The sequence below is a fragment of the Rhinatrema bivittatum genome, chromosome 6 (assembly GCF_901001135.1).
Source record: "Rhinatrema bivittatum chromosome 6, aRhiBiv1.1, whole genome shotgun sequence".
In the NCBI taxonomy this organism is placed as follows: domain Eukaryota; kingdom Metazoa; phylum Chordata; class Amphibia; order Gymnophiona; family Rhinatrematidae; genus Rhinatrema; species Rhinatrema bivittatum.
The window spans coordinates 302,068,750-302,091,503 of record NC_042620.1 but is presented as its reverse complement, the minus strand read 5'-3'; positions in this window follow the sequence as shown (position 1 = coordinate 302,091,503).

Here is a 22,754-nt window from a genome sequence, read left to right as displayed (position 1 = left end):
CCCAAATCGTGTTGTTTCCTCCTGAAAGTGGTAAGTCTACCACAAAGTCTGTAGCGATGTGTATCCATGGTTCGTCAGGCAATGGCAAGGGTTGAAGGAAGCCCCAAGGATGACTGGATGGCATCTTCTGTCTGGCACAATTTGCACAGGAAGCAACGTAGGAGAATATGTCTTCCTTCATGGTGGGCCACCAATAAACGTTTTGTAGCTTAGACAGAGTTCTGCATTGGCCAGGGTGTCCTGCCAGTTTAGAATTGTAAGCCCAAGCTAACAAATTCTTTCTGAGGTTCTTGGGTATGATGGTTTTTCCTGCAGGTACTGAGTGAGTAGCTGCCAAAATAACCCTTTCTGGGTCAATGATGTGTTGCGGTTCTTCTGGTACATCCTCTGAGAGGAACGAGTGAGATAAGAATATCAGAGCAGATGCCCTATCTCCAGGGCGGGACTTTAGCACAAAGTTGAATCTGTTGAAAAACAGAGACCATCTTGCTTGTCTATGATTTAGGCACTGTTCATGGCAGAGGTACTCCAGATTCTTATGGTCTGTAAAGACAGTGATTTGATGTTGCGCTTCTTCCAGCCAAGGGCGCCATTCTTCGAATGCCATCTTTATAGCCAGAAGCTCTTTATCTCTTATTCCGTAATTTTTCTCTGCTGGAGAGAAGCAATGGGAGAAGAATGAGCATGGTTGTAAAGCCTTTGAATCACTGGCCTGACTTAGTATGGCCCCTACGCCAATGTCTGAGGCATCAACCTCAATGATGAAGGGCTTGGTGGGAGACACGGCTTGCTCGAAAAGGCATCTTTTAATTTCTGGAATGCAGCTATTGCCTCTGGAGACCAATTTGCAACATTGGCACTTTTCCTTGCCATAGCTGTAAGTGGAACTGTAAGTGAGGAGTAGTTCTTGATGAAAGTCCTGTAATAGTTGGTGAAACCTAAGAAACATCTGAGAGCCTTCAGACTGGTGGGTTGTGTCCATTTCTTAATGCTCTCCAGCTTCTGTGGATCCTTTTGAAAGCCTTGGTTGAAAATGATGTAGCCCAAGAAAGGCACTGATTCCTTGTGGAATTCACACTTGGATAGCTTGGCGTATAGATGATTCTCACGGAGTCTTTGCAGCACTCTCTTGACATCCTCTTGATGAGTGGTTATGTCTTGAGAGAATATCAAGATGCCATCTAGGTAGATAATGACACATTTATAGAGGAGATCCCGGAAAATGTTGTTCATTAAATTTTGAAAGACAGCCGAGGCATTGCACAGGCCTAAGGGCATCACTAAATTTCAAAGTGACTGTCCAGGGTGTTGAAGGCCGTTTTCCACTCATCGCCAGCGCGAATGCGAAGTAAGTTGTAGGCTCCTTTCAGATCAAGCTTGGAGAATATCTTGGCTCCCTGTACTCCGTCAAATAGCTCTGAGATCAGAGGCAAGGGATAATGATCTTTCACTGATCTCGTTAAGACCCCTGTAATCTATACATGGATGCAATGTTCCGTCCTTCCCCACAAAGAAGAAACCTGCACCAGCAGGAGACTTGAAGGGTCTTATGAAGCCCTTTTGGAGGTTTTCCTGAATAAATTAGGACATGGCTTTATTTTCTGCCATGGAGAGGGGGTACACCCATCCCTTGGGTGGTTCAGTGTGAGGCTTCAGATTAATAGTGCAGTCATAGGGTCTGTGAGGCGGTAGTACGTCTGCAGCTTCTTTTGAAAAGACATTTATTTATTTATTTGTGGTTGATATTAGCTGTGAAAAATTCAATTAATGGAGAAATATTGTTTTCAAGAATTCCTGGGGGCAATACATTAGACATATTTGTAGATTTGTTGAGTCAAAGAGGGCTACTTCATATTGTGGTGGTGGTGTGTGTGTGGGATTAATTTCATAGCAAATTTCTTCTTAATTATTAGCATTATTCCTCCTCCTCGTCGTAGTGTTCTAGGACTTCTTGGAAAGATGCATATTGAGGCGGCAATCCCGGCATTACTGGGGTGGTTGGAATGCATGGTATAGGAGCGACCTCCATCAGGCATTTACCATGGCAGTCTGGACCCCAACATGAAAGTTCCAGAGTAGCCCAACTGAATTGAGGCATATGCTGATGCAGCCACGGTAATCCCAGTACTATAGGGTGCATGGCCTTCTCTAAAACAAAGAAGGATATAGTTTCAGAATGGAGAGCACCGGTCCGTAGACATACTGGTTCAGTGAGCAGGGTTACTTCACCCAGCAAGGGCTCTCCATGAATGGACGACAGAAGTAGTGGAGACTTCATAGTGGTAGTGGGGATCCATAGGTGCTCCACTAATCGTTGCAGAATGAAATTGCCTCCTGCCCCCAAGTCCACTAGGGCAAGAGTCTGATACTCTAAGGATCCGTAGATCAAGGATACAGGAAGAGCGAGCGGAGGAAAAGGAGCAGTAAGGCCTAAGAAGAGTCCTCCCACAGGACTTAGGTCTGCCAGTTTCCCGGACATATAGGGCATGTTTGAACAGCATGGCCAGCTTGTCCATAGTACATGCACAGCTCCAATTTATTCTGTGTTCTTCTCTCTTTTGATGTCAGATGGCTGTGGCCTAATTGAATAAGTTCCTCTTTGCCTGCAACTGGGACTGAGGGAACAGGCCTGGGTGTGGACATCACTCGAGCTTCACCCTGAAAGGGTCTTCTGGGAGCCTTGGTCTCTTGAACCTTGTCACAAAGTTGGTGATCAATTCTTGTTGCCAACTTCACTAGTTCAGCCAAGGTCTCAGGCATCCCACGAGTGGCAAGCTCTTCCTTCAGGCGAGAGTTCAGTCCTTCAAAGAAGAGGGTCTTCAGGCATTTCGGGTCCCAATATAATTCAGACACCAGTGTCTTGAATTCGATAGTGAAGTCAGCTAATGGTTTATTACCTTGCTTCAGGTGAACCAAAGAAGATCCTACAGTGGTATATCGGGCAGGGTCATCGAAAACTGATTTAAACAGTTCAAGGAATCCTTCAAGGTCATGAAGAATTGGGTCCTCGTGCTCCCACAGCGAAGAGGCCCAAGACAATGCTCTTCCGTCTAGGTAAGACAAGATATAGGTGGTCTTGGCATAAGCTGTAGGAAAATGGCTGAGGTGCAGGGAAAAGGGCATGCAACACTGGTTAATGAAACCTCTGCATCTCCAAACTTCCCCCAAGAAGCGGGTAGGAGCAGATAGAGGTACAATAGTCTTGACCGTTACGTCAGACGGTGTAGCTTCTTTACCTGTGGTGGTAGGTAAGTTCATCTGTGTGTGCAGTAGGTTGAATGCAGTGGTCAAACCCTCCAGCGCATTTTGCTGTTCAGAGATTCACTGGGCCAGGCCTGGAATGGCCTATAATGCGGTGAGCTGAGCCGAATCCATGGAGTTAGCAATCTGTTATGGTTAAGCGGTGTTTGGGTGAATCCTTGGGTACTGTGGCAGATGACAACACCCACGGAGAGGAGTCCCGTGAGGAGCCACAGTACTGGGCTAGACTTAGAATGCATATACACAGTTAGCTCTTTATTATACAGCTTGAAGAGTACCACCAGCGGTGGCACTAGTGAGGCAGTCTGGTAGTTGCAGTCTCAGGGACCTCAGCAGAGGGAGCCCTTCTCACCCCGTTGGTATAGGTAGGTTCCGAAGCAGGTTTCCCAGCAAGGTAGAACTGAGGATGAGATAGACTGAGAGTTAGAGTACTCACTAGGTGTTTGCTGTAGGTATGCGATTCCACCAGGTTGAAGAAGATAATGCAGGCACCGAGGCAGGGAGAGCAGGCCCTTGAGAAGCGAGTACCTGTTCCCTGTAAGGCACCTGAAATAGAGGGCCCCCAAGGAGCGGGTACCCAAGTTAGCAGTTTCCCCGAAGGGCAGAGAGAGAGCTTCCAGCGGCAGCAGGAAGCAGCAGAGTAGCATAGACAGGAATGGATTTGAGTCCTTGATAACTCAATGAGCTAGGTTATATACCCAGATGCCATGACGTCAGCAAGTGGGGACACTCCTGAGGTTCACGCCAAGGTTGGAATAAAGACGTGGGCGACACGCACGCATGCACCCTAGTAGGTACCTGGGAGGAGCATGGCAGGAGGCTGCACCATAGCTGTTCAGGGGACGCTGGAGAGGTCGGCTTGTAGACGTGGCAGTAGCCATCTTTCCTAGGTAAGCGGGAGAAGCTGTGAACAATGTGAGACAAACGGGGCGAAGCCGTCTAGCACCAATGGACGCAACATTCATTGGATGGGCTGAATCTCGATAAGGCCATAAAAAATTGGGCTAAGTCCCTGTAATATAGTCACTATTCCTTTTGTCCTGGGGTGTGGGTTCTTATCTCTTGGGGGAAGGATATCCTTCAGGCTCATGGTTTGGGTAGAATCCCACCCTTGTGTGTTCCTGAGACTCTATGGGACAGATACATTGACAAATCAGGCTGGATTCACTGGATGGGTGTTCAAATAAAAATTTAGTGTGACTGAATGAATTAAAATGAGTAAACAATGAAATGTCCCATTATATCCAAGTTCTTCTGCCATATGAGAGTACAGATTTAAAGTCTCTCTCCCTCTGTGGAGGTGTCCCTCAGTACAGGAGCTTGGAACTGGCTTATCCTCCATGGGAAGGAATGACAAGCATCCCAAAATGGCTGGGGTGTCCTAACCATAGATGGATCCTCTCCCCACAATACCTGAAGTCTGTGCTTACTCTTGATCTTCCAATCTGGCTGTGTCCTGTGTTCCTGCGGTGGAAATCTTTTTGGTGGTATCCAGATATCCTACATTCCTCTTCAAACAGGTGTCTCTAGATCTTCCTGGAGGAAAAGCCTCTCACTGGAAACTGTTCTTAAAATTTCCAGTTCTGGGTAAGGAAGGGTGGCAGAAAAAATGTCTTCCCAAACTCAGGTAGACAAAATACGAAAACTTCTCTTTTCACCTTGATGGCCATTAAAGCTCCATCTTGGACTGAATGAGGAGGTACACAGGTTGACCTCCGTGAGCAGGGGAACAACCTTCAAAAAGGTGCAGGTATTCACCAGGAAAAGACTCAAAACTCAAAAAAAGAAGTAAAACTCTCTCACTCATTTACTCAAATATATTTACAATCCTGCAAAAAAACTGGTAGGGCAGTGCCTCTCCCTTCCTGATCTAGGCAGGTCTATACTTGGAGAGAGCACCAAAAACATACCTTATTCTCTCTAAAACAAGTCTATGCTGCCTCACCTTCTGCTGTCCTAGCTCCCTTTTGTGAATCGGGAGCTCTCCATTCCAGCAAGCCCCCGGGGAAGTGCTGTTTAGAATAGCTTGCCTCTCTGCTGCTAATTAACCCAAGGGCTGAAAGCTAAATCTATCTAGTGGAGACCCAAAGGGTTTCTACATAGTCGTTTGCCCTTTTTTCTTAAATTAAAGCAATTCCCCCTCTCAATAAAGGCACACAATTAGGGCTGGTGCAATCCATTGTGCAAGCCGTACACTTGCATGGGGCCATGGCCTGAAGGGAGCAGGAACCTGGGAGCCACAGTCAGCTCCAAGATGAAGACAATGTGGCTGATGTCGCCATCACTGGACCCCCACCAAGAAGCCAAGAATAGGAAGAGGCTGCTGCCGTACAGCAGTTCCCATCCCGCTGTATGGCTGAGAGAAAGGAGCTGCAGGGCCGCCCGGCAGTCCCAACCTGCCACGCAGCAGAGAGGAAGGAGCTGCGGGCTGCCTGATCCCAACCTGCCAAGCAGCCAGAAGAAAAATAGCCATTAGGCAATGTCCAGCCTTCCCTGCGGTGGAAGTGAAGAAGAGGAGGGACCATGGCTCCTGAAAGAATCTTTGGTCCATGTGTGAGAGTGAATCAATAAGTGTATAAGCAGGAAGGGAACCTGTGTGTATGTGTCTAAATATATGTATGCATGAGCATGTGTTTTTATGTGTCTGAGTATGTGTGTGTGGAAAGGAGCATTAAGCTAGGAGAAGAGACAGCTCTAGGGATGATGCAGCAAGAGTCTAAATAGTTCTAAATAGTTCTTTTTGAACACTAAATTATGCAGATAATATCAAGAAAGGTTGTAGTGTCCAAGCATAGAGTGTTCTCTTCTCGTCGTCTGCATGTCTGAGCATATGTGTGTGTGAGACAGAGGGTGTGTGTGTGTGTGTGTGTGTGTCTGAGCAGGTATGTGTGAGAGAAGGTACAGAGAAGGGCGACCAGAGAGACAAAGGGGATGGAACAGCTCCCCTATCAGGAAAGGCTAGGGCTGTCCAGCTTGGAAAAGAGACGGCTGAGAGGGGATATGTTAGAGGTCTTTAAAATCATGAGGTCTAGAATGGGTAGATGTGAATCAGTTATTTACTCTTTCAGATAATGGAAGGACTAGGGGGCACGCCATGAAGTTAGCAAGTAGCACATTTAAAACTAATTGGAGAACATTCTTTTTCACTCAATGCACAATTAAGCTCTGGAATTTGTTGCCAGATGACAAGGTTAGTGCATTTAGAGAAGTCCATTAACTGCTATCGATCAAGTTGACTTAGGGAATAGCCTCTGCTATTACTGGCATCAGTAGCATGGGATCTTCTTAGTGTGTGGGTACTTGTCAGGCACTTGTAGCCTGGATTGGCCACTGTTGGAAACAGGATGCTGGGCTTGATGGTGCTTTGGTCTGACCAAGTAGGGCAATTTCTTATGTTCTTATGTCCTTACTCCAGTGAATGCACTGAGCAAACTACAGGTTCTCCCTCACTATAAAGCCATTCCAGATCAGGGATGTCATAATTTATGCAATCTTTTCTCTGCATCTTTGGGAGCTGAATCCAGCACTGAATTTGAAGTTGAGGGTGGCCCATGAGGAAAAAGGCCAGAGGCACTACTCATGCTCTTTACCTACACTGTCTGCTCTTCCTGGGGGTGGATCTCAACATTGTCAATACCATTTCTCTCTCGTCCATCATCTCACTGTAGGCTAAGACACTGCTTACTAGACTTCCCAAATTTTCTTCACCAACTACTTTTTCAATAGCTTCTGATTCATGGAATCCCAAAAAGGTTTTTTTTTCTATCAGTTGTTAAAAACACCTCCATTTCTGCATAAGCAGTAATTATGAAGGAGTGTGCTGCTGGCTTTGGGTATCACACTTCTGCTACCCTTGTCCTTGCCCCTGATCTGCTACACCAGCCTCCAATGGCTTTCCCACCTCTTGCCCCTGCTCGAAAACAAGAGGGAGAGCAAAAGGTGATAGTGAATCATTTTTTTTCCAGTTTAAGTTTCCTCTTGCTTCAGTTGGCTTCCACTACTAGCTTTCTGTGGCTAAAAAGTCTCTTTTTTAAGGGCACAACTTCTTTTTTTATAGCTTCTAGTACTGTTTGTACTTCTCACAGCCTGGGCTAAATCTGAAGCAAATCCTCTCCCCCTGCCATTTCCTCCTCTGCTTTTTCCTCACAGTGATTTGAAAGAATTTTAAATGCCTACTGGGGGGTGTGATATCACAAAAGAACTTACTGACACTGTACTAGCACTCACAGTGCCAATCTAGTACTTTAGGAGAGTTTCTGCCACACATTTTCGATCTACTTTACATTAATTCACAACAGTGTTGAGCAAGCACAAAGCCAACTTGCCAAACAGAAAACCTGATTTACAGGGACGGTAACTTTAAAACAAGCATGTGGGTGCCCATACTCAATATCAGGTAGATTTTAAAAGTGTTGCTTGTACAAAAACAGCCCCATACATGCGTATGTGTGCCGTGCGTGAGCAACACAGATTTTAAGAAGCTGGGAAGTACGCATGTACATGCCTATGCACGCATCAAGAATAAAGAGGCAGAAAAGGGGAGGAGCATGGGCATTCCAGGGTGTGGCCAAGACTTGCGTGCATAACCTCCGAATTTTGCAAGGCTAAACGTTACTACTGGTCCTGATGAGCTACAAGTCTGAATATTTTGGGCCAGTGGGCACTGGAGGGGGGGGAGGGGTTACATTGGTCTGCCTTCTAACACCGCCACCCCATAAAACTTACCCTGAGTTAAAAGTGCCCCTTTTTCAATGGAAAATATATAGATGTCAGATTGTCTAACAGAGGTTGTCTCTCTCTCTCTCTCCCCCCCCTTTTTCTTTCTCTTTCTCTCTCTCTCACTATCCGTGTAAAGGCTCCGTGGCATACTTGCACACACAATATTAAATTAAGCTTATTTTTTGCTCACTTGCCCAATATATGTGTTTATGGGTGCACGTGTGCTCCTTTTAAAATTTACCTGATACATATGTAAATGAACGAATGGCAAGATACACTGAAATGTTATACCCTGCACAAATGCACAAACTATATGCCACATGACACAAATGCACGAACTATATGCCACATGACATTTTCCTACTACAGTTATAAACACTCATTACTCAATGGTTTTCTGTTTATATGCTGGTTTTTTCAACCACTTCTGCCTTTGTATTTTCTTGACTATCCTTCTTGTTTGATGTTAACCCTGTTCGAAATTACCCTGTTTGATGTATTTCTAACCTTGGTTCCATGTAAACCGATGCGATATGTCTTTTCATGAACGTCGGTATAGAAAAGCTTTTAAATAAATAAATAAATAGATGTATGCTTGCATGTTATAAAATAGGTCTAATGTGTATAAATGTGCTGCTAATTTTATGTATGTATGTACACAGCAGGGAATTGTCGGCAGTGAGACAAGTGAGGGGAATTTTTTTTTTTTTAATTTTTTATTTATGCCAATTATTTTACAAACAAACAGCAATATCAACTTGCCATTTCTACAGGTACAAGCAAACAATTTACAAACTTAAGAATCTTGGTTGTGAATTTTACACTTCATAGTAATTAATATAATAAGCCTTATAGTCAAACCTAAATACTTATTATAAGAAATCAAACCCTGTTATAAAGCAACAAAAGAGCCAAGATAACACACTTTTGAGCAAATTTAGGAAACACAACTAGGAAATATGTGGTACAACACTTTCATTACTGAGACTTGGAATCAGTGCAGGTAATTTGGCATCAAGAAATTTCCTTAACTCAATTGGGTCTAAAAACACATAACTTTGCTGCTGGTGTTTCACAACACATTTGCATGGATAATATATTGTACTCTGGGCACCTATAGATCTTAATTCCTGATTCATCTGAAGGAAATTCCTTCTACGAATTTGGGTACTCCTCGTGATATCGGGGAAGGTCCAAACCTTTTGACCCAGGAAGGTTTTGTCTCTATTTTTTAAGGACAATCTTAGTATCTTATCCCTCTCTGAGCTTTTTATAAATTTTACACATAAGGTTCCTCTAAATTCTACCTGCTCTGACATAGATTGTTCTAGGAAAGCAGTAAGATTATTTATATCATTTTGTGCTCTTATATTTTGCTGAGCTACTTCCGATATTTCATTCTTCCTTTTTCCCAATGAGATAAAGAAAATTTTTTCTATGGATGGTAGCTCAGCAATATCAAGCATTAGATTTTCCATCATAAATATTTTATACTGTTCGTATGGTGATATAAGTTTAATATTGGGGAAATTGAGAACTCTTAAGTTGTTATATCTAATTGTATTTTCAATCATCTCAATTTTCTTGTTGTTTACCAATTCCCCCTGGATCAACCCCGCTTGGACCTTTTCAATTTGCTCACAACGATTTTCAAATCTTACAATCTTTTCTCCATGCAAAGACATTTCTGGTTCAACTTTCATTATCCAATTCTGTATATCAACTACTATATTATTCAAAGACAAAATCACAGATTTTAAATCGGTTAAAGTAGACCAGACATTTTCTAAAGTTATAGGCTGTGATTGGGACACCTTTGAGTTATTAGGCAAATTCACTGTTCCTGGAGAACGTGGTTCAATCCTCTTATCAGAGGTCACTGTTCTCCCCTCATGCCCCGATGGTGTAGATGTTAGGGGGAATTCATCCTTTCCATTAGAATTCCCTCTAATTTTAGGCCTTGCCCCTAATTTCTCCAGATTTCCTCCGATAGTAGCGGCTTCCTCTAACAACTTAGGTCGATTCTGCTCTACCAAAACTGAAGAATGAGCAAGGTTCGGTGGCATAGGAGCTTCAGGCTCTCCGGGGCTTAAAGTGATGTTAAAGTCCAGTGGGATATGTGATTGCTCAACACTTAATCCCATATCTGGAAGCCCTCCCGGAGTCAATGTACCAGTTCGTGTGAAAAACGAACCTATAGTAGGCTGAGGTGGGATAGGAGTAGTTGGGGTCGGGGGTTCCCCTCTAACTCTCCCCTTCCTCTTTGAATGCGGCATCAATCAAAGAAATATGTCTGCGGTCCCTTTTTCCACAAATTTAACAGTTACCTTGGACTCTCACTTGGCAATCAAACTGTCTCTGGAGTCCTCCGTCGCTTCTCCGTCCTTCTCCGGACTAAGCCGGACAAAGCCGCGCGCGCCGGCGACTAAGGCGCGCCAAGAAGCGCCGATTATATGGGCGCAGGCCCCTCCCGATGACGTCCGAGGGACCAGGAAACGGAGCTCAGCTGTGGCTCTGGAACCAGGTAAGGACTCCGTTCACAGAATGACTGCCAAGTGAGGGGAATTTTATAACACACATATGTCCAGGAAATGACCATTTTGACCAGATCATCCACCAGTTTGCCCACTCTATAGCTATGTCCTCAAAACTCCCCTGGTTCTTTAATCTGAACTTCCTCTAGTTAACCCAGATTCCTCAAGCAGTTCACAACACATATAGTTAGAAATAGTTTTATTCAGACTTACACCTAACATGATTATATCACTCCTTCACTTTTTGCCCTGCATTGGCTCCCAATATCCTGGTATGTCAAATTTAAGATTTTTCTTTTGTTTTTTATGTTACTTCATTTTAACTCCTCACCTTGGGTAATTGCAATACCAAAATTCCATGTCCCTCTACAGGCCTTACCGACTGCCATCCAATGTCTGCAACAGGTCCCTTCTTTTCATACAATTCACCTGACAGAAGCACGTGATCAATCTTTTTCTATAATTAGCATTTAATTGTGGAAGGATCTCCCCAAGACCATAAGGGCTATGTCATATATTTCCATCTTTAAAAAGACTCTAAAAACTCTTTTTCTTTTGGGAAAGGCTTTAATTATATTTAAATGTTGCAACTTAATTTCCTTTGAAGAGCTTTCAACAGTAATTTTAAAGTTTAGATATCCAAGGTATTTCTATGTGTTCCTTTAGAAATGTTTATGGTTATCGTTTTATGGTTACTTCTTAAAAATACAAATCATTAGCTGTTTCTTTGAGTGTTCATGATTACACTGCAGCATATTAGTCCTTTTATTGTTTTTTTTAATTTTTATATATTTTTGGGCTAATTTAAAAAAAAACCATATGTGCATCTATACTGGGAGATACGAGCGTGGCTGGGCCATGCACACTCTGCAGGCATTTTCAAAGGCCAGCTGCCATGCGCCATTAGGTGCTGTCCCACTGAAGCATGAGCCAGCAACTTATTACTGCTCAGGAGAACTGGTAAGTTTTGAAAAAAGAAAGTAGTTACAGGGGTTTTAGAAGTCAGAGCAGAAAGGGGAAAAGGGAGGCAGGGTAGGTAGGAGGTTAAGGAAGTTCCCTCCCAATCCACTCCTTTATTGGAGCAGACTGGGAGGGAACTGGGGAAATCATGCGTTGCCGTGATTTCCCCCCATTTCATGTGCATGTTATAAAATCTGGAACCCCACCATAGCCAATCCCCACAGACTTCCCCTTTCTTGGAAAAATCATCCTGGTGATCCAATGGAGTCCCATAGTGCCCCCTAGGCTCCAGGCTTGGTAGTCATCATTTTTCAAAATGGTGCCACCCGACTTGGGGGAAGGCTTACGCGGAGTCATTGGCCTCTGTAAGAGAGGGCCCTGGGGGCCTTAGGATATGTGTTAGCATCCTGAGCTCCCGGAGGAAATTAGCTACAAATCTTGAATTGTAGATATCTTCAAATCAAATAATAAGGATTGAACATTTTTCGGCAAGCCACATCATCTTATTTACATAGTTCAGGTTATTAGTGAATCCCTTGCATGAATTTGCATTCTAATGAACCCATTTAAATATGAAAAGTGCTAGGGCTCAAATAAAACAAGTTATTTGAAATACCTCACATTATCTTTGCATTAGGTCTTTTACTGTATGAAAAACAATGGGTTGCCACCAAGAAGAAGGATGCTGGGATACATAGAGCGAGACCGAGGAATAAGCAGCAGGAAAAAGAAGGTGAGAATGCCCTTGTACAGGTCCTTTATGAGGCCTCATCTGGAATACTGTGTTCAGTTCTGGAAGTCATATCTCAAAGGGGATAGAGTCAGGATGGAGAAGGTGCAGAGAAAGGTGATCAAAATGGTATGGGGGTCTTAAGGAGAGGCTTAAGGATCTAAATATGTATACCCTGGTAGGGGTGTGCATTCATTTCCTACGTATTTGTAATCCGCAAAGTAGAGGACCATATTCGTTGTATTCGTGGGGAAGTGAAACGTATCGCAATTCCCCACGAATACAATGAATCTTCGCCAAATTATTCGGCCATCTAAAGGAGCCAATTTAAACAAACCCCCCACCCTCCTGACCCCCCCCCCCCCCCAAGACTTACCAAAACTCCATGGTGGTCCAGCGGAGGGGTCCGGGATCCATCTCCTGCACTCATACCTTCGGCTGCTGATATTCAAAATGGCGCCAATAGCCTTTGACCTTCTATGTCACAGGGGCTACCGGTGCCATTGGTCAGACCCTGTCACATGGTAGGAGCAATGGATGGCCGGCGCTGGATGGCCATCCATTGCTATCATGGCAATTTACAGAAAATGGTCTAGATTACCTCACCTATTCCAATGACCTGCTTTGCATGGGATTTGCATACATGAATTTTGCAAATCCATGGAAATCATCTCATGCATAAATAATCTCATATAAATAAAATAATTTGGCTGACTTTTAAATTTGTCAGTTTATCTACAGCTCTGGGGAAAATGTTTTTCTAATGTGGAGGCATTCAGACCCTTATGCAGGTCTTGGTGCTCCCATGTTAGATTTAAAGGACCAAGAAAAAAATTTAAAAAAGGGCAAAAATTGAAAACATTGTCTGGGGGTCAAACATCATCCTCCTCCTGACTCCAGGACCACCAATCAAGGCGGCCCTGACAACAGAAGTCTAAAAGTAGCTGCCCATGGTGGCATGATGATGGGGCCCCACAATCCAGTCAACAATAGCTCCAATAAAGGCCACAGGTTTCCCCCACCCACCCCCCTTTCAATAACAAACTTGCCAAGCAGGTCCCCCTTCCCTCAAACCTGATTTAAAACCATTGTTGGGGTATAATGGCCGCCCTCCTTCCACTGCCGAGACCAACTAAACCACAAAATAAGCATTGGCATATAATAGCCTACACTCCAGTACCCCCCCCCCCCCCCACCACCACCACCACACACAACCCAGTACCTCAAAATTCAGAAATTTTGCAAGCAGAATGGCCCAGACATTTTTTCATTTATTTTTTTTTTATGGTGGTCCCTTTAAGGTGATTGTGGGCCCCATGCATTGGAGACCATCATTGCAGGTTAAAGGACCATACAGCATTGTTTTGCCTCGTACTTTTTTGCCACGAGATAAAACAATGTGATGATAGACTGTATCTCAAGGTTTTGGCTCGCGCCAGGCTTTTAAAAATTCACCTTTATGTTAGTGTCTGAGGCAATGCAGTGTAAAGTGTCTTACCCCTGGTCACAAAAAGCTACAGTGAAATTTGAACCCTGGCTTCCTTGTTTAGCAGCCCACTGCTCTAACATTAGGCAGTCAGCGCATATGCCTTGTATTTAAAATCCCTTTATTACTGCAGAATGAAGTTGATGATATTTTATGGGTTAATATGTTTGTGTTGTGTGGCCGCAGAAATTTATTTTCTTTTTAAAATGCCAATTGTAGATAAAATAATTGTTTTAAAATGTGCTTCTGGCTTGCAAATTGCTTGGAGTTATTCTTTGAAGATAAAGTGATAAATCAATAGAAGTAAATACAAAATGCAGTATATTATAAATAATTGGGCTGGTTTCATTTTAGCTCTTTCTTTTGTTACAATTATTATAAAATTATATAGACTATCTTAGTGAAAATCTTTTAATAATGCATTTCCATGGGTAAACTGGAGCTTAACTATGAAAAATAACCTTTTAAAAATCCCCGCCCCCAAACTCTAGTTGGACAAAAGTACATAGACTCTCTATAGGAAAAGGAAAAAGGGACAGAACCAGGGTTATGGATATGATGGGCAGAGTTAGCTAAATAGGGGATTTCATTTTTTACATGCAAGCCAGTTAGCACAGGTGATTCTCTTCCCCAAAACCCCCATAAAAAGAATATTTCCCTCCCTCGTGTTATCACAGACTCCTCCCCCCCCAAATCCCTATCACCGCACACAAACAAGACGATGACTCCCTAGAGGGCTTTTCCCTGCTCCTGAGGAATGATACTGAATCTCTTCAGGGACTAGGGGTGTGCATTCGGATTGACCGCATTAGTAAAACGCAACTCATATTTTTTTTTTACTTAAAAAATTGATTCGACATAAACGATCGGATTTCCCACATATCGAACATAGATATGTTCGATATGTGGGAAATCGCGATTGTTGAGCCAAAATAAAAATATAAACCCCCTCACCCTCCTTAATCCCCCCCCCCCCGACTTACCACAACTCCCTGGTGATGGAGCGAGGAGTGAGGACGCCATTTCTGCAATCCTTGGCGAGAAGCATGTGACGTCGGCGGCACGTCGAGTGACGCCGGCGTCACGTGATTCCCGGCTCGTTCGCGCCGGACGGCTCGTTCGGCCCAAAAAGAACTTTTGGCCAGCTTGGGGGGGCCTCCTGACCCCCCCAAGCTGGCCAAAAGTTCTTTTTGGGCCGAACGCGCCGTCCGGCGCGAACGAGCCGGGAATCACGTGGCGCCGCGTCACTCAGACGCGACGTCACGTGATTCCCGGCAAGTTCGCGCCGGACGGCTCGTTCGGCGCGAACAAGCCGGGAATCACGTGACGCCGACGTCACGTGATTCCCGGCAAGTTCGCGCCGGACGGCTCGTTCGGCCCAAAAAGAACTTTTGGCCAGCTTGAGGGGGTCAGGAGGCCCCCCCAAGCTGGCCAAAAGTTCTTTTTGGGCCGAACGAGCCGTCCGGCGCGAACTTGCCGGGAATCACGTGACGTCGCGTCTGAGTGACGCGGCGCCACGTGATTCCCGGCTCGTTCGCGCCGGACGGCTCGTTCAGCCCAAAAAGAACTTTTGGCCAGCTTGGGGGGGTCAGGAGGCCCCCCCAAGCTGGCCAAAAGTTCTTTTTGGGCCGAACGAGCCGTCCGGCGCGAACGAGCCGGGAATCACGTGACGCCGCGTCACTCGACGTGCCACCGACGTCACATGCTTCTCGCCAAGGATTGCAGAAATGACGTCCTCACTCCTCGCTCGATCACCAGGGAGTTGTGGTAAGTCTGGGGGGGGGATTAAGGAGGGTGAGGGGGTTTAATTTTTTTTTTTGCACATATGTACATATACCCAACTCATTGGATTTTTTTTATGTCCATATTGGCCGCAAGTGGGACCCCCTTTCGGACATAAAAAATATGAACATAAAATTTTGCTCTGCACATCCCTATCAGGGACTACTAATTACCCTCCACACCCGACCCCCCTCACCAACCATACTGTAACTCACCTGAGCTAAAAAATTCTAACTTATCCCTATCAATTAAAAAGCAGAATAAAAATACAAACAAAAAACAAACTTTGAAATGTTTGTATGCTAATGCCAGAAGTCTAAGAAGTAAGATGGGAGAATTAGAATGTATAGCAGTAAATGATGACATAGACTTAATTGGCATCTCAGAGACATGGTGGAAAGAGGATAACCAATGGGACAGTGCTATACCGGGGTACAAATTATATCGCAATGACAGAGAAGAGCAGTCGGGAGGAGGTGTGGCGCTTTATGTCCGGGATGGCATAGAGTCCAACAGGATAAACATCCTGCATGAGACTAAATACAAAATTGAATCTTTATGGGTAGAAATCCCTTGTGTGTCAGGGAAGACTACAGTGATAGGGGTATACTACCGTCCACCTGGTCAAGATGGTGAGATGGACAGTGAAATGCTAAGAGAAATTAGGGAAGCTAACCAAATTGGTAGTGCAGTAATAATGGGAGACTTCAATTACCCCAATATAGACTGGGTAAATGTATCATCGGATCATGCTAGAGAGATAACGTTCCTGGATGGAATAAATGATAGCTTTATGGAGCAATTGGTTCAGGAACCGACGAGAGAGGGAGCAATTTTAGATCTAATTCTCAGTGGAGCACAGGACTTGGTGAGAGAGGTAACGGTGGTGGGGCCGCTTGGCAATAGTGATCATAATATGATCAAATTTGATTTAATGACTGGAAAAGGAACAGTGTGCAAATCCAAGATTCTCATGCTAAACTTTCAAAAGGGAAATTTTGATAAAATGAGAAAAATTGTTAGAAAAAAACTGAAAGGAGCAGCTACAAAAGTAAAAAATGTCCAAGAGGCTTGGTCATTGTTAAAAAATACCATTCTAGAAGCACAGTCCAGATGTATTCCACACATTAAGAAAGGTGGAAAGAAGGCAAAACGATTACCGGCATGGTTAAAAGGGGAGGTGAAAGAAGCTATTTTAGCCAAAAGATCTTGTTTCAAAAATTGGAAGAAGGATCCAACAGAAGAAAATAGGATAAAGCATAAACATTGGCAAGTTAAATGTAAGACATTGATAAGACAGGCTAAGAGAGAATTTGAAAAGAAGTTGGCTGTAGAGGCAAAAACTCACAGTAAAAACTTTTTTAAATATATCCGAAGCAGAAAGCCTGTGAGGGAGTCAGTTGGACCGTTAGATGATTGAGGGGTTAAAGGGGCACTTAGAGAAGATAAGGCCATCGCGGAAAGATTAAATGATTTCTTTGCTTCGGTGTTTACTGAAGAGGATGTTGGGGAGGTACCCGTAATGGAGAAGGTTTTCATGGGTAATGATTCAGATGGACTGAATCAAATCACGGTGAACCTAGAAGATGTGGTAGGCCTGATTGACAAATTGAAGAGTAGTAAATCACCTGGACTGGATGGTATACACCCCAGAGTTCTGAAGGAACTAAAAAATGAAATTTCAGACCTATTAGTAAAAATGTGTAACTTATCATTAAAATCATCCATTGTACCTGAAGACTGGAGGATAGCAAATGTAACCCCAATATTTAAAAAGGGCTCCAGGGGCGATCCGGGAAACTACAGACCGGTTAGCCTGACTTCCGTGCCAGGAAAAATAGTGGAAAGTGTTCTAAACATCAAAATCACAGAACATATAGAAAGACATGGTTTAATGGAACAAAAGCATGGCTTTACCCAGGGCAAGTCTTGCCTCACAAATCTGCTTCACTTTTTTGAAGGAGTTAATAAACATGTGGATAAAGGTGAACCGGTAGATATAGTATACTTGGATTTTCAGAAGGCGTTTGACAAAGTTCCTCATGAGAGGCTTCTAGGAAAAGTAAAAAGTCATGGGATAGGTGGCGATGTCCTTTTGTGGATTGCAAACTGGCTAAAAGACAGGAAACAGAGAGTAGGATTAAATGGGCAATTTTCTCAGTGGAAGGGAGTGGACAGTGGAGTGCCTCAGGGATCTGTATTAGGACCCTTACTGTTCGATATATTTATAAATGATCTGGAAAGAAATACGACGAGTAAGATAATCAAATTTGCAGATGACACAAAATTGTTCAGAGTAGTTAAATCATAAGCAGATTGTGATAAATTGCAGGAAGACCTTGTGAGACTGGAAAATTGGGCATCCAAATGGCAGATGAAATTTAATGTGGATAAGTGCAAGGTGATGCATATAGGGAAAAATAACCCATGCTATAATTACACGATGTTGGGTTCCATATTAGGTGCTACAACCCAAGAAAGAGATCTAGGTGTCATAGTGGATAACACATTGAAATTGTCGGTTCAGTGTGCTGCGGCAGTCAAAAAAGCACAGAATGTTGGGAATTATTAGGAATGATGAATAAAACGGAAAATGTCATAATGCCCCTGTATCGCTCCATGGTGAGACCGCACCTTGAATACTGTGTACAATTCTGGTTGCCACATCTCAAAAAAGATATAATTGCGATGGAGAAGGTACAGAGAAGGGCTTCCAAAATGATAAGGGGAATGGAACAACTCCCCTATGAGGAAAGACTAAAGAGGTTAGGACTTTTCAGCTTGGAGAAGAGACGACTGAGGGGGGATATGATAGAGATGTTTAAAATCATGAGAGGTCTAGAACGGGTAGATGTGAATCGGTTATTTACTCTTTCGGATAGTAGAAAGACGAGGGGACACTCCATGAAGTTAGCATGGGGCACATTTAAAACTAATCGGAGAAAGTTCTTTTTTACTCAACGCACAATTAAACTCTGGAATTTGTTGCCAGAGAATGTGGTTCGTGCAGTTAGTATAGCTGTGTTTAAAAAAGGATTGGATAAGTTCTTGGAGGAGAAGTCCATTACCTGCTATTAAGTTTACTTAGAGAATAGCCACTGCCATTAGCAATGGTTACATGGAATAGACTTAGTTTTTGGGTACTTGCCAGGTTCTTATGGCCTGGATTGGCCACTGTTGGAAACAGGATGCTGGGCTTGATGGACCCTTGGTCTGACCCAGTATGGCATTTTCTTATGTTCTTATGTTCTGTTCTGGAGGTGCCTGTACCATACCGGCAGGTGGAACTGCAGAGTCATTCTTCCAGTTCAGCTAAGAAACTGCCAACGATGCCAACAGCATTGCTTGGGCTGAGGGAATGTGGGAGCGGGCTGGAGTCATTACTCAGGGTGAGGTGGGAGAATCTCCCTGATGAGGACAATGTTGTTGCTCTGCCGTGATTGGAGGTCAATACCTCAAGGGGGCCGATGTCATTCCTTAGAAGGGAGGGGACCATTGTCTTGTTTGGGCAGGGGAAGTTTAGTAAGAGAATGCCCTAGAGGGGGCCCTTGATGCTATGGAGGGGGAAGGGGGTAGCATTCTTTATGCTGTACTTTTTCCCTTAATCAGTTGCTGGTACTCAGGGTGTATAACATGCAGGCCTTGATGGTTGCTAGATCTCTATTTTTGCATATGGCAGGATGACAGCACTGAAGGATGGCAGAGGCTAAAGGGAATTTAGGAATGCTTTTTCTAAACTGTTTAAAGATCAACAAGGGCTCATCTTTCAAAAGATTTTACTAGTTTACTTGGGGAATTAGCTGCTTAAGCCTCTGCTTTTTAAAATGCCCCACTACAGACCGCCTAAATCTATTATCTTACCCACTCAGTGGATCTTTCAAAATTGATATCAGTTGTTTAACTCATTATTTTGTTTTGGAGTTTTTCATATTGGGGGTAATTTTAAAAGCTATTCATGCACATAAATAGTTGTTTAAAAATTGGCTGGGGCACTATTCATGCAAAAGTATGGAGTCAATTTTAAAAGAGGGCTTGTATTAAAAGGCCCTATTACACACATATATGGGACAGGTGCCCACTTGCTTGTTTTAAAGTTACCGTCCCTATGAGTATTCTGGTTTTAAAAGAGCTGAACAGATGTTCTTGGTGGGATTAGGGGCTGAGTGAGCACTTGCATGCATATGCTTTGATTTCAAAACGTATGCAAGTAAATGTATACCTACAAGTTTCAGACTCCGAAGCAGGCATGGTCAAGGTCCAGGCAAAGTTCTAGGCAGGCAGAAGACAAGCTCTGTTAAGGTCCAAGCTAGGGTCAAAGCTCAAGAGATCCATCTAAGGATAAGCAAGGGTGACGGCAAGGAGAAGAGGAAGGGAAGAGCAAAGCAAGGGCAGGAGCAGGAGACACAGAGAGAAGCAGGAACAGAGGAGGCACACACAGGATCAGGAACAAGGCAAAAATGGGATTGGACACTATGCAGTAGCAACACGCACTGCAGAGCAGGAAGATCTGTTGTTTGCGGCACTGGCTGATTGCAAGGCACTTCCTTATATTATATACTCATGCAGGATGTGATGTTATCAGCCAGTGCCACAGGAAGTTCCCGGCTGGAGGATATATAAAAGAAGCCCAGGTCTACACAAAGTCAGCCATGTTCTTTGGATACAGCATGATGGTAGAGGTTACACTGGAAGTGCTTCAGATTAGAGGTAAAGAGTGTTACATGAAGCTTATACATGTACATTTGCTTTGAGAATCCATGGTGCACACAGAATTTACCACTATGTGGGAGTAATAGAATTATCTTGTCTATAAACAAGAATTCATTTTTAAATAAATAGAGATATCCTTGACATTTACTGTTCAGCAGAGTTTTTTCCATTGTCAAAACACATCACTGTACCATCATGCCCACAAACAAGGATCTATTTATAAAGATTTTTCTTATTTTCTCTAAAGCTCTTGTTATTTATCTTTTGTATCATCATTATCATTTCCTATTTCTGAATTATCTTAGAATTGCTATAAATTTTCCAATGTATTTTTGCAAATTAAGAAAAAACTCTTCAAAAACACATCATTGCCTCTCTACAATCTAGAAACATTGTAATCCCATATTTACTCTGGAGTGAAATTATTAACCCATGAACAGTTTTAGATCCAAACCCTTTATGTAAATAAATTAAAAAGTTCCTTAACATGGAATCTTTGATACATGTTAGATTTTCTGAAAATTTTAAAAATGGAGAGGCATTGCTAGGCACCTTAAAGATCTAGGGCACTGACCCATAAGGTGTCCCATTCCTTCCCTCTGAAACTTTAATAATCAATTTATCATGATCAAAAGCTCCCCCCCCCGCCCCCTTCTCCAGAACAATTCTGTAAAAATACATAACTGGACATCACACAAATATTCAATTTTAAATTATCTATATTCTACATTCTCATGCAGCTGTAATCAAGGAATCATCCTGTATGATCTGTGACAGGGAAACCACCCAGTTAGTTTGATCCCGGTAGGGGTAACATGGCTTTCTCACACTCACCTCTTACCTCTGTCCATATGGAGACAGCGCACACCCCTGCTCATAAAGGGGTAGATTTTAAAAGAAGCGCGATCAGCCTACTTTTGCTTGCGCATCAGACTCAAGCAAAAGTACGCTGGATTTTAGTAGATATGCGCGGAGCCGCGCGTATCCACTAAAATCCTGGATCGGCGCGCGCAAGGCTATCGATTTTGTATAGCCTGCGCGCGCCGAGCAGCGCTGCCTCCCCCCGTTCCCTCCAAGGCCGCTCCGAAATCGGAGCGGCCTCGGAGGGAACTTTCCTTTGCCCTCCCCTCACCTTACCCTCCCTTCCCCTACCTAACCCACCCACCCGGCCCTGTCTACACCCCCCCCTTACCTTTGTCGGGGGATTTACGCCTCCCGGAGGGAGACGTAAATCCCCGCGCGCCAGCGGGCCTGCTGCGCGCCGGGCCGCGACCTGGGGGCGGGTACGGAGGGCATGGCCACGCCCCCGGACCGCCCCGGGCCGTAGCCACGCCCCCGTACCCGCCCCCAAAACGCTGCCGACACGCCCCCGAAACGCCGCGACGACCGGGCCCGCCCCCGACACGCCCCCGACACGCCCCCTCCGAAAACCCTGGGACGTACGCGAGTCCCGGGGTCTGCGCGCGCCGGTAGGCCTATGTAAAATAGGCTTACCGGCGCGCAGGGCCCTGCTCGCATAAATCCGGGCGGATTTACGCGAGCAGGGCTCTTAAAATCCGCCCCACAGCAAGAGGCACAGCTACAAACATTTTGCACCATTGTGACAAAGTGCTGGGCATGTATGTCAGTGGCTTCTCTAGAAAGAAGGTCCTTGTAAGCAACAAAAAAAACTAATGCCAGCTTCTACCTCTAAAATTATTCAAGAATATCAATCAATAATGTTCTTTTGGGAGTACAGGATATGACAAAATCCCAAGATAAACCATACAGCTCAAGGTTTACAATACCCTGCGTTCACAGAAGCTCCCACAACAAAGAACATAAGAACATAAAATTGCAAGAACAAGAATGCTTCTCCTTATCACTCGCCATACAAAAATACTATTCAAATTCTGGTGTCACCTCACTGTAACAGCCACACATTAACACACCTCTGTAACATTGTATAATAATTCAAAACTCTGCAAAAAATGTATTCATAGCAAATCTGCCATACCATAGCACACTAACTGCTAGACTCAAACAGTATTCATGAAAAGACAGCACTATAAATGTTACAACAGACCTGAAAGCACCAATATACCTCCTATTAGGGAAACAGAACAAGTCAGGTTGCTTTAGATCTCTACATAGAACTACATGCTAACAAAATGTCATACCTCGGTCACACATGCAGGACACAGACAGACCCTTGCCAAATATAGAATACTATTTTTCTGGATTATTATTGTGCTTTTACTATTACTATTTTATTTTTGTTTTACTTTTTAATTGTACATTGATTTATGTAAGAAAAGAGGTATATCAAATATAATAAACTAACTAACTAACTAAAGAGACCATAAAGTATAAATAGAGTCATGCAGACAAAAACTGAACTGGAAACCACAACAAGCCAGGATCTCTGTAGGCAGTGCAACAATGGAAAAATAGAAACATCACTATTCTTCATTAAACATAAAATACAATCACGAAATATAAAACATCAACCATACCAATAAAAATAATATGTCAAAAATCAGCTGATGAATCGAACTACATCAAATAATTTAAAATGTATAGAAAATTTTTA